The sequence below is a fragment of the Astyanax mexicanus genome, chromosome 16 (genome assembly GCF_023375975.1).
Source record: "Astyanax mexicanus isolate ESR-SI-001 chromosome 16, AstMex3_surface, whole genome shotgun sequence".
Lineage (NCBI taxonomy): Eukaryota > Metazoa > Chordata > Actinopteri > Characiformes > Acestrorhamphidae > Astyanax > Astyanax mexicanus.
Window position 1 is genome coordinate 8,706,844 of NC_064423.1, and position 13,294 is coordinate 8,720,137.

At 36.7% G+C, this 13,294-nt stretch overlaps 1 long non-coding RNA gene across 3 annotated transcripts; it reads right to left on the reverse strand.

The window, feature by feature from the left end:
- Nucleotides 1–1,025: 1,025 nt before the first annotated feature.
- On the reverse strand, nt 1,026–6,836 carry LOC111192493 (uncharacterized). Of its 3 annotated transcripts, none has more exons than XR_007424819.1 (3): nt 6,599–6,836; nt 2,838–4,872; nt 1,026–2,713 (listed from the first exon to the last, which is right to left on the reverse strand). It is a non-coding gene; the product is annotated as an uncharacterized LOC111192493 (long non-coding RNA). The 3 variants fall into 3 exon arrangements; XR_007424818.1 differs by having other exon boundaries at nt 6,497–6,836; XR_007424817.1 differs by lacking the exon at nt 6,599–6,836 and having other exon boundaries at nt 2,838–3,825; nt 4,803–5,310.
- Nucleotides 6,837–13,294: the final 6,458 nt, after the last annotated feature.

Genomic DNA, 13,294 nt, shown 5'->3' on the forward strand with positions numbered 1-13,294 from the left:
AATGTAGTAATATGCTCAAAATCATGTAACTTAAATATATAATTATAATAAATTATGGTCCTCCAACCTCTGTGGAGTTGTGGGTGCTAATTTGTAATTTGAACAAGTATTTCTAATAAAACAGATGTTTTATTAATGTATAATTTATGTTATTGGATGAATAAAGGGATACTGCAGTGTCTCATGGAACCTGGTAAGACAAGCAGACTGTAAGAACTGTGATTTTTTTTCTCTGTTTTTCTAGTGTGTATGCTGACCTCGGACAGTACTTCTGAAATGCTAATGCTTATCTTTTGGAATTTGATTCCTTTGATTCTTATTTTTTAAAGCATCAGAAAGTTATCAGTATATTTCTGTATGCAGGGCTTAATTTTGCACATGTAAATCCCAAAGCTTTAATCGTTTTAAAAGTGGTATATAGATATTTCTCAGAGTTGCACAGACAATTGTAGGCAGACCACCAGTCACAATAAATTTGAATGAATAACCTTCAATAATAAATTACTGGCCAATACATTGAGGTAACACTTCATGATCAGCATCAAACCTACTATCCCATGACTTGTAGAAGTAATGTCAGTGTAATTCCTAAGTGGTCAAACATCACAGAGTTGTTGAAAATTACACTTTGGTTTTAAGTATAACAAAAAGGTGTAACAACACTGAGAGCCTTTGTATATTACCAGATACATTATTTATATAAATTCAATTAAAGGAATAACTTTCACTGAAATACAAAACTGAAATTGTCCTTGGAGCTGACACGACCTTATCAACCTTATCATATTTGGGAATATGAGACACATGGGATAATCAGCTTTTAACTTCAGAACATCTCTGTTCATTACATTAATAATAAATCAATCATTTCTGATTTATTCTTTCAGTGTTTAGTTGAAGTGTTAAAAAGTAGTTGAATGTGGGCATCAAATCCACATTTAATAAAATATTTAAATTATTTTTTTTCCATAAACACATTTCAAGAAACTTAGCGATAGTGTGATCAAATAAACAGACAAAAGTGATAGCAATAAAAAAACATTTATTGACAAAGTTAAGAAACAAACAAAATTAAGAACAGTTTAAAAAAAAAAAAAAAAAAAAAGTGTCCAAACCTCTTTTGAGTAAGCACAAAGGAGACAGCGGCAAAGAAAATTCTCTCAGAAAGAGAGATAGAAACCTTGAGAGGAACCCATACTCCTTGGGTCAATACACAAATTAAAAATGTAAAAATCTGAAAAAGACAAAGAGCATAAACATTAAATGAAACAAAAATATATACAATGCAAATATAAAATCCCGTATAAAGACATACAATTAATAAACCCGCCTTTAATTTTATAAAAAAATAAGTAAAAAATAATGTATAATTAAGTACAGAAAGATTAATAGTAAAATAGTAAAAGGTAAGTACAATAATAATTGATTAAAGCACTAAAAGACAAACGTTAAAATGTTTTTAATGAATATAAGCCCAAAATAAGACTAAAACACCAATACAATAACCATTAATAAAGCAAGTAACTAAGCAATAAAAGAAATATATACAAAAAGTGTATGGATTAAAACACTAACAGTATACTACATAAAGATAAATACAGTTAAGTAATTAATAAACATCAAAAGATAAACAATATCAAGATAAAAGGATTAAAGCCTTAAGTACATGAACACAAATACAAAACAGGAAGCAATTAAAAGCATACAATACACAAAACGATTAAAACATTTATATAGTTAAAGAAAATCATTACCTTTTTAAAAGTATGGAATCAATAGCTTTATTAATACCTGCCATTTTCCTTAGGTGTGTTTTATAAAAAAAACCTCTAAACTAGAGTATAGAGCTGGGCGATATGGCCGAAAAAAAAAATCTTAGATTTTTTTTTTTTAAATCCAATTTTCGATTTAAATCGTTTTCTTCCCCCTACTAAAAATCAAACTAAAGATGATAAAGAAATGGTTAAAACTAGTTCTTATTTAATTTGTTTTCACTTAAAATGTTCCATTTGTGGTTAAAGTGCAACCAGAAACAAGCAAAAAAAACTATTGTAAACAGTGAGAACATCTAGTGACTTTTAGAAAGCTTGGTCTACGTCCGACGCCGCAAAACCGAACCAACTCCAGATCACGGAGCCAGTTGCTCTTAAGCTCCGCCGTCATGTGTTTTGTGTGTGTGTGTGTGTGTGTGCGTGTTTGTGCGTGCAAGGGAGGGAGGGAGGGAGTGAGGGAGGGGCGGGGGGTGCGCGCGCTGGAGGGAGGGAGGTATGGAGGGAGCTAGCTAAGCTCACTCTGTGCCCACAGAGGAGCGTCTGTGGTGAAAAAGAAAACTCAGAGAAAATCGATTTTCATAAAAACACATTGTCCTTAACTATAAATTCGAATTTATCGATAAAATCGATTAATTGCCCAGCTCTACTAGAGAACTCTCTAAACTAGAGATATAATATAAATAAAATATAGATTTTTTAAAATTATTATTATTATTGTTTTATATGGTACCTGACTGAGGTGTGCCTGATGTGGTGGCTGTGTCGTGGTGTATACTTAGCCAGGGGTCATAGAGCAGATGGTGGAGAGATGATCTGAGACTTCTTTGAGGTGATCTCCGTGCTGGTGTTGAAGGGTCACCTCTCACACACAGCAGGATGATTCCTATCTGCAACACTGTGGAGGATTTGGCCTCATGGGTAAACCACTCATGAGGAAGGTCCTGAAAAGTAAATTAGAGACAGTGACTGAGCGTTAAGGAATGTTTTTGACCTGAATCTCTATTCAGTAATGGTAGCTTCTACGCAGACAGTTCTCTGCCTGTAGTGTTCACTGAAAACCCATACCAGAAGAACAGAAGATGAAGGCGTGGTTCCTAACTGTACATCTGAACCAGGATGTTCTATGGCTTGAGGTCACAGTGCAGAACCCCTCTGGCATGGACCTCAATCACGCCTTCAACTAGCTGCCTTAGAAGTACCTGCAGAGTACACAGAGCACATTCTAGTAAAGTTAAATTGGCTGAAATTTATCCCAACATTTGCAATACTTGTGATTGTCGGCACGCTGCCACGTTCAATAAAAAAAAATATATAAGTACCTACAGAGTGTAAGAAACAGACAGAAGGAAATTACAGTCGCTATAGAACAGGCTAACAGTTATTCAGTGGGTAGCTGCTACATTAAGGGTGAAGAGAGAAGAGTGTTCAGGTACCTAACGATTTTCCAATTATTTCACAGAGTCAGGATAAAATCACGAGAGTCTGGCTAGAGTCGAGCTGCAGTTGAGTTGCGGTCGTGTCATCTCAATCGTTAAGTGTAAGGTGGTTACGATTGAAAGTTTTAGTCAGTCGGGTTTGGGTACTGGCGCTCCGATAAAATCAACTGGGTTTGTTTTTTATTTATTAGCAGTGTGAGCAGCAGCTGTAAGATCGAAAGAGCGTATTACACCTCTCTGTTTGGAAATATTTTAAAGTGGACTGCAAAGGCAGGATTTTACAAGATGGGAAGGAAAAAAAAATGCACATTCAACAACAAACATGATTTACCACCTGAGAAACAATAAGCACCCAGCACAATCCTCCCAGTACACTGCAGACACTCAGTACAATTAGCAACAGCACTGCCAACACATTTCTCTGTGTGTGTTTCCGTCCCTTAATTAGTTCCCCTGGTAAGTCAGTAATAAGAACAAATAGAGTAATAATATTAAGCTATTAATGTATTAACATATATTCATCAAGCTCTTTTGGGTGGGGATGGAGAAGGTGGAGTGGCCAGTGCTTCAGCTGGAGCTCCAGGACACTGAGGATGTTGTGTCTTTTGGAACTGGGCCTGATTTTACAGAACAGAAACAAAACAGTTCATGGTAGCTGTATCAATTTATCCAATAAAGTAGATCTACAGGTCTTACTTTATATAAATAAAACTAACCGACATAAAAAAAATATGCATGAAAATGTTCAGGACATCCAGAATGGCAAGTATTTAAAAACACGGTCCAGTGTTAATTTTTAGTAACATGTTTAAAGTCTATACTATCTAAGACAGTGAGACAAATACAGCAACTTTTCTAAAATTACACTCTTCTACTGCAGCACAGACGTACACTCCCTCCTTAAAAAAATGCTCAAAACCAGAAAAAAACAAACAAACACACCCTGGGAGGTTAGCTCTTTAAATAGCTTTTGACCAGCATAGGTAATGTTTATTTCTGGATGATCAGCTGGACTCAGCAGGGCCAACATTAGTAGCCTAGTCTTTTAAACGTAATTAACTCATTTTTTAAAACCCATAAAGTCCAGTAACAGCTGTGTTTATTTGTTTTTTAAAGTCACTGGTTAGCTGCGGGTGTAACTTCACAGACCGCGATCTCAGTTTACAATTATGCAGCCACACATCTTATAAAATCTCCTGCTCCTAACCAAATATCCAGCACAACAAACCCAGCTTTAAACCCAAACCATCGCTGTATAAACAGAGACAGAGGAGAAGTTTTCTTTCAGTGTTTTCTGACAGAAACTGTGAGGATTCAAAAAAAAGACAAGAGTGTGTTTACTAATCCGTTACTCGTTTGTGATGAAGTTAACGCTAACTTGCAACGGATTCACGCGGTTAGTTAATAGTATGCAAAATGCAGTGAATGCTGCTGTTTGGGGTCAAAATAAACTAAACACCTTAGGTAATAATCATGGACTGCAGAAAACTAAGCCGGAGACACAACAAACGCTAGCTCTGTAAGTTAGTTGTCTAACGGAGTTACGTTAAGTGCATAAACTGCCTGCACAGATCAGAACATAACAGCAGCTTACCTTTTCATGTTAAATCCACGACGAAAGCATTCTTTTCTCACATCTTTATAAAATCCAGTTGCAGCGTCACCTGCTTGTTCAGAAACAAAACAAACACCCAGCGCCGTTTAAGAGCTGATTCACGACCTTCTCTCCCACCACAGGGTGTGTTTTTCTCAATCAGCAGCAGCTTTTAAACCACGCTGTAGTTCAGTAATAAGATCGCGTTTCACCGAGAGCTGAAACAGCCAGTTTCCAGCAAATTTCTGAATCTTATTAATACTCAATTAAAGTATGGTAATCTGGCTAATGTTAAAAAGTCAACTAGCTTTTTACCAAAACACTTTTAGTTAATTTATACCTAATTTTAGCGGTGTGTTCCCTCAAGACGAATAAAAAATAAAATAAAAAAAAAGGGAGGGGGGGGGGCTTGGGCGTCTGCGCATGCGCGAATATTGGCGACCGTCTGCGCATGCGCGAATATTAGCGGCCGTCTGCGCATGCGCGAATATTTGCGGCCGACTGCGCATGCGCGAATATTTGCGGGCGCCAATGTTCGCGCATGCGCAGTCGGCCGCAAATATTCGCGCATGCGCAGTCGGCCGCTAATATTCGCGCATGCGCAGTCGGCCGCAAATATTCGCGCATGCGCAGTCGGCCGCAAATATTCGCGCATGCGCAGACGGCCGCAAATATTCGCGCATGCGCAGTCGGCCGCAAATATTCGCGCATGCGCAGTCGGCCGCAAATATTCGCGCATGCGCAGACGGCCGCAAATATTCGCGCATGCGCAGTCGGCGGCAAATATTCGCGCATGCGCAGACGGCCGCAAATATTCGCGCATGCGCAGTCGGCCGCAAATATTCGCGCATGCGCAGTCGGCCGCAAATATTCGCGCATGCGCAGTCGGCCGCAAATATTCGCGCATGCGCAGACGGCCGCTAATATTCGCGCATGCGCAGACGGCCGCAAATATTCGCGCATGCGCAGACGCCCGCTAATATTCGCGCATGCGCAGACGCCCCCCCCCCCCTTTTATTTATTTTTTATTCGTCACCGCTAAAATTAGGTATAAATTAACTAAAAGTGTTTTGGTAAAAAGCTAGTTGACTTTAACATTAGCCAGATTACCATACTTTAATTCAGTATTAATAAGATTCAGAAATTAAATATCTACAACTACCCTGCCGAATTAGACCGGAGTACCGAGAGGAGCTCTCAGGCCTGTTAGGTATTTTAACTACCGTTAGCCAACTGGCTGTTTCAGCTCTCGGTGAAACGCGATCTTATTACTGAACTACAGCGTGGTTTAAAAGCTGCTGCTGATTGAGAAAAACACACCCTGTGCTGGGAGAGAAGGTCGTGAATCAGCTCTTAAACGGTGCTGGGTGTTTGTTTTGTTTCTGAACAAGCAGGTGCTGCTGCAGGTAATCGAGCTAACTGTAGCTAATTAGCTTAGCCGGTTGAGCTAACTGTAGCTAATTAGCTTAGCCGGTTGAGCTAACTGTAGCTAATTAGCTTAGCCAGCCATGCTCCACTCGCTAGCTCGCTAACGTTAGCTATCTTACAGCGTTATTCGCCAATAGTGGTAAGACTATTTAAAGCGTGTTAATGGCGAATAACGCTGTAAGATAGCTAACGTTAGCGAGCTAGCGAGTGGAGGATGGCTGGCTAAGATAATTAGCTACAGTTAGCTCGATTACCTGCAGCAGCACCTGCTCGTTCAGAAACAAAACAAACACCCAGCGCCGTTTAAGTATCATAATAAGACCGCGCTTCACCGAGAGCTGAAACAGTCAGCTAACTAAATTACTCACCGGGACTTACAGAGCTCCGCCGCGCTGCTCTAATCTAATCCGGCAGGGTAATAATCACTATCGGTGCTGAAGGCCCGCTAGTGCCGCTGTTTTAAGACTGAGGGACTTTAAATGAAAACAGAGTAAAGAGCAGCGCAGCGGACCTTCAGCACCAGAGTGAAGAAATACTGGATTATTTGACCCAATATTAATAACTGTTCCCCATAAAACACAGCGAGGCTTTGGACTCATGCAGTCCCCATGCAGCTCCCGGAGAAAAGGACGTCTTTGTTGTGGCTACTGATTCAGTGGAGTGGAGCCACGACCATTCAAAACTAGGTTCGGGGTTTTTTTGTTGCCCGAAAGGTTTTTAATTTGTGTGTTTTAATATATTCATTATATGTTATATTGTATTAAAACGTGAGATATAAACGTAAATAATCATAATTTAATAGGAACGGTGAAATATATTATTTTAATTATATTAAATATCATGCCTCAAAATCTCAGATCTCCCCCTCTTTTCCAGTGACTTTGGTTTCTTCCAAAAGTCTGTTGATGAGAGGGCGGGCGGAGCTGGACTGGAGAAAGAGGGCCGGCGTTCTGTCGAATTCTGCTACCTTGTCGAACCGTGCTGCCCCAATGAATATCTAACTGTAAAAATACAAAAGAAGCACTATTTTAGGGCATGTACCCAGTGATATTCCAGTAGATGTACGTTATTAGATTTGGAGTGCATAATTCATTGTACCATGGCAAAGTTACAGTAAATATAGCTCATTACAAACTGCTTTTGTATTTATTTATGATAATAAGTGTAATTTTTAGTTTCCATTTACACTTCTGTGCAATGATAGTGCGTCCAGGTTGTTTAATGCACATAACGCCCCCTAAACCAGATTAATTATACATAAAACACGAGAAAGAATTAAATTGTGTAGGTCGGCGCATGCGCAGTACCTTTGGGAAGCATGTATGGATGGGTAGCAAAATTCGACAGAACACCGGACTAAAAAAACTGTTTTTAACACACCTTGGGTTTGGGCTGTATTCACTCAGTCGCAGTTAAATAAACTCACTGGCCATTTAGGAATCACTTAGACCAGAATTATAATAGAATAAACAATAAAATAATAAAATGTTATATAAAATCTAAAAAAAAAATCACCAGTGTCAGTGGCTGTCTTTACACTACAAGCCTCAAGTGTTTTTTTTATTTTATATAAATTAACCTTTTTGTCAAACAGCACACATGCTCTCAATATTTTTTTGGCTGCTCTGCCAATGCTGGCTGATAATGACAGCAGTAAGGGCATGAATACTGGCAAACAGATGCATGAAATCCACAAATAAAGAAATATGAAATTTGCAGTGGCCTTTTTTATGCCCAATCAGTTTGAAGACTGAGAACATATGTCTGCACTCCCCTCCAAAGGAATTGGGCGGAAAAAGCATTATTAAAAGATGAATAATGAAGACTGGAAATTGGAAATCAGTTAATTACAACTTTGTCAGTGTGTCCAGGCCCGGAGTGGCTAATCGGGAGATTCGTGAGGATTCCCGATGGGCCGGCTGTGTCTGCTGAAGTGTCTTATTGTGTACCTTGGGGAAGATGTGGGCAGTTATTAAGGAGTATATCTATGCTGGTGTTTTACCGGAGTCAAGCTATCCGCGCGTATACGCGCGATTTTACGGTAAACAGACGCGCAGGAGGAGAGCACGCTAAAAAACACAGAGAGAGACAGACACGTTTCAGTCGGTTATATTAATTCAGACATACATTAAGCCCAGAAACGAGAAGAAAACGGATTAAAATAACTCACCTCACTGTAGATTTAGTGCAGTACATTATCTATTTGATATAATACCATAACAATCCCATCGGTTTTTAAGAGAGAGAGAGAGTTTTATATTAATATTACTTTTTCAATCCATGCTTCAAATTAAATTTCTCATGAGTTTCCCAAAAGGCCAAAACAGATCCAGTACCTCTTAAAAGAGTCCATCCTAGACTATTACCTCTGCAAATTTGGGTAAATTGCACTGTATTGTTTATTTTATATTAATAAAAAAAATGTATGCATGTTTAAAATTAAATTTCTCATGATTTTTCCATAATGCCAAAACAGATCAATGACCATTTGAAAGAGTCCAACCTAGGCTATGACTTTTGGCAAATGTCACTGTATTGTTTATTTTATATTCATTTTTATTTTTATTCATGCTTAAAATAAATTTTCTCATGATTTTCCCATAATGCCAAAACAGGTCCATGACCATTTGAAAGAGTCTGTCCTAGGCTATCACCTCTGCAAGTTTGGGCATATTTCACTGTATTGTTTATTTTATATTATTATTATTATTTTTTTATTCATGTTTAAAATTAAATTTCTCATGATTTTCTTATAATGCCAAAACAGTTCCACTACCATTTGAAAGAGTCTGTCCAAGGCTAAGGCTGTCCAAGAGTAAAACATAGGGTATGACTCCTGCAAGTTTGGGCAAATTTCACTGTATTGTTTATTTTATATTAATTTTATAATTTTTTATTCAGGCTTAAAATTAAATTACTCATGATTTTCCCATAATGCCAAAACAGGGCTATGACCATTTGAAAGAGTACAACATAGGCTATGACTCCTGCAAGTTTGGGCAAATTTCACTGTATTGTTTATTTTATATTCATTTGTTTTATTTTTTTATTCATGTTTAAAATTAAATTTCTCATGATTTTCCCATAATGCCAAAACAGGTCCATGACCATTTGAAAGAGTACAACATAGGCTATGACTCCTGCAAGTTTGGGCAAATTTCACTGTATTGTTTATTTTGTATCAATTTTTTTTATTTCACAAATTTCACTGTATTGTTTATTTTATATTCATTTGTTTTATTTTTTTATTCATGTTTAAAATTAAATTTCTCATGATTTTCCCATAATGCCAAAACAGGTCCATGACCATTTGAAAGAGTACAACATAGGCTATGACTCCTGCAAGTTTGGGCAAATTTCACTGTATTGTTTATTTTGTATCAATTTTTTTTATTTTTTATTCATGCTTAAAATTAAATTTCTTATGATTTTCCCATAATGCCAAAACAGGTCCACTACCATTTGAAAGAGTATTTTCTAGCCTATGACTCCTGCAAGTTTGGGCAAATTTCACTGTATTGTTTATTTTATATAATTTGTTTTTTATTATTCATGCTTAAAATTAAATTTCTCATGATTTTCCCATAATGCCAAAACAGGTCCACTACCATTTGAAAGAGTATGTTCTAGGCTATGACTCCTGCAAATTTGGGTAAAATTTACTGTTTAGTTTATTTTATATTAATTTGTTTTATTTTTTTATTCATGTTTAAAATTAAATTTCTCATGATTTTCCCATAATGCCAAAACAGGTCCACTACCATTTGAAAGAGTCTGTCCTAGGCTATGACCACTGAAAGTTTGGGTAGATTTTACTGTATTGTTTATTTTATATTATTATTATTTTTTTAATCCATGCTTTAAATGAAAATTCTCATGATTTTCCAATAATGCCAAAACAAATAAAACAAAAAGGTCCACTTAACTGTTCCACCATTAAACTGCTCAGCATATTTCTAAACAGTCTAGTCTAGAAATCACCTGTTAAAGACACCTGTGCTAGAAACAGGGGGTGTGAGTTTAAAACCATCACCTTAAATCCAATACCTCAAGTGCAAGGGGCTATCTATAGTGAAACCTGCAGAAATACGCAGTGCTGATAGCCTGAGGAACTGATAGGACTGCCTCACAGTGGCCCCGTGATGGCTTATTGGAGAATGAATTTACATCTGATACTAGCAAGTATTAAAAATAAACAAAACAGTGAAATTTGCCCAAACCTGCAGAGGTGATAGCCTAGGACAGATTCTTTCAAATGGTACTGGACCTGTTTTCAAGGATTCAAGGAGATTTTACTGTCATTCGTATCACATGTGGTTCATGAGGTGGAACGAAATTGTGATCTCACGATTCAGTTTACACCCAAGAGCTGTTGTTAAAATAGATATATAAATAAAGTAAGACAACAAAATAAAATAATACAATAAAAATAGAATATAACAAAATGAAGATAAGATAAAATAAACAAAACAGTACAACTTGTCATAGCCTAGGACAGACTCTTTCAAACGGTCATGGATCTGTTTTGGCATTATGGGAAAATCATGAAAAAAAAATATTTCAAGCATAAATAAAAAAAATAAATAAATTATTATAAAATAATCAATACAGTAAAATTTGCCCAAACTTGCAGAGGTGATAGCCTATGTTGTACTCTTTCAAATGGTCATCGACCTGTTTTGGCATTATGGGAAAATCATGAGAAATTTAATTTTAAGCATGAGTAAAAAAAAATAAAAAATTATTATAAAATAAACAATACAGTGAAATTTGCCCAAACTTACAGGAGTCATAGTCTAGGACAGACCCTTTCAAATGGTCATGGACCTGTTTTGGCATTATAGGAAAATCATGAGAAATTTAATTTTAAGCATGAAATTTGCCCAAACTTGCAGAGGTGATAGCCTAGGACAGACTCTTTCAAATGGTAGTGGACCTGTTTTGGCATTATGGGAAAATCATGAGAAATTTAATTTTAAACATGAATAAAAAAAAAACAATTAATATAAAATAAACAATACAGTGAAATTTGCCCAAACTTGCAGGAGTCATAGACTATGTTCTGTAAGAAAGAACATATCCAAAGATCCTCTCGCTAACACGGACCAGGAAGCTTCCAGCGCAGCCTGACTTCAGCAAATCCTCCGCCTCCTCACGAGTAAATAATACCTGTGTACAAAGAGAAAGAGCTCAAATCAAAAACGTTTAATCACGTATTTCAATTTATTGACTGTAAGATAATTATTTATTATGTTAGTAATATTGCAAACAAATATAAAGAAATAGCATTAATCCTTTGAAATAATAATAATAACAAACCCAGTAATTATAAGCAGAACACTTAGACAGAGAGAGAGAGGTTTTTCTTGGATTAAAGCTCACAGATGGCCCACACTTTGAACTCACCATGAAACCAGGGGGCAACTCGACTCTCGCCTTGCTGTAAATAAACTCTGAGGGGCTGCTCCTCTTTAAACCAGCGAATAATTTCATCCCTGCTGGACGTCGACAGCGACCGGCGCATACCTGGCTTCCTGTTGATCATAACGAAAAAAAAAACGAATTCAGAAAAGCTTTAAGAAAGACAAGCTGTCTGACTGCCTCTCTCATACCAGAAAATCCTACATGACATCAGCTCTACAAGCCCAGGAAACAATAGAGGGTTAAACTGATAAGCATATATGACACAGCCTAGAGCAGTGATGGTATAGTTACTTTGAAAAAGTAATCCGATTACTGATTACTCCTTAAAAAAAACTTAGTTACTTTATGGATTACGCGATGTGTGTGTGTGTGAGGTGGAGAGAGAGAGAGAGAGAGAGAGAGAGAGAGAGAGAGAGAGAGTAACGCACAGTGACTTGGATAAGTAACTTTAATCTGATTACTGCATTGGAAATAGTAACGCGTTAGATTACTCGTTACTGAAAAAAAGAGTCAGATTAGAGTAACGTTTACTCTACGTTTACTCTACGTTACTAAGTAACGCGATACTGACATCACTGCCTGTTACATTTCGTATAGATTATAAAATTCTTCTCCTGATGTACAAATCCCTCAATGGGCTGGCCCCGCATTATATACAGGAATTCCTTACTCTTTACAATCCGCCACGTTCACTCCGCTCCCAAGACGCTGGCCTGTTATTAGTCCCGCGTATTAGAAAAAAAAAAATATGCAGTAGGAAACTCTTTCTTTTATAAAGCTCCCCAACTTTGGAAAAAACTCCCTATTAATATACGGGACTCAGACACACTCTCAATCTTTAAATCTACACTCAAAACATTTCTATTTGCTCAAGCTGTTGAATAATGTCTCATTACAATTTTCTTCCTCTTACAGCTTATTTAGCAAATATAAACCCTGTTCTAATCATCTGCTTTCTCTTTCTCTCCCCATGTCCTGAGGTGCTGCTGCCAAGTGCCCATCCCACTGCAGCAGAGTTTTATAAAACCATTCTAACCCCTCTTTTTCTTTCCTCCCCTGAGATGCCCGGCCGGCCGGTCTGCCTGGATGTGTCCGTTTGTGGTTCCAGCTTTCCGGAATTAGCCTTGTCCTTCTACTCGTCAGGGGTGGGTTTCCCCAGAAACGATCAATCTTAGCGAATAACGAACGAGCCAGTACTGCGAGTGTTTCCCAAAGAGCTTCGCAAAGTGAAAATTAAAGAACAAGTTTAAAGAACGTCTTTATTGACATGCTCCCCCGACACAGAAAATTGTAGAACTGTGTTGTAATCAACAATATTATACATATTCTGAAATTTAAATTACAAAAGGATGTATTTTGGCATTAATAAAATACTCCTAAATATACATATGACTAAATAAATAATAGAAAATCGAATCTATATTAAAACATTACACTTTTTTTACTTTTTAAACTTTTTAAAACTATTATTGTTAATATATATTACATTGTATTATGCTAATATTATTAATAGTACTATTGATAGTAATATTAATTTATTATTATTATTATTATTAGAAGTATTATTATTATTATTGTAATAAAATAATATAATAATACATATACGTATGTTCCTGTATACATATATATATATATATTTT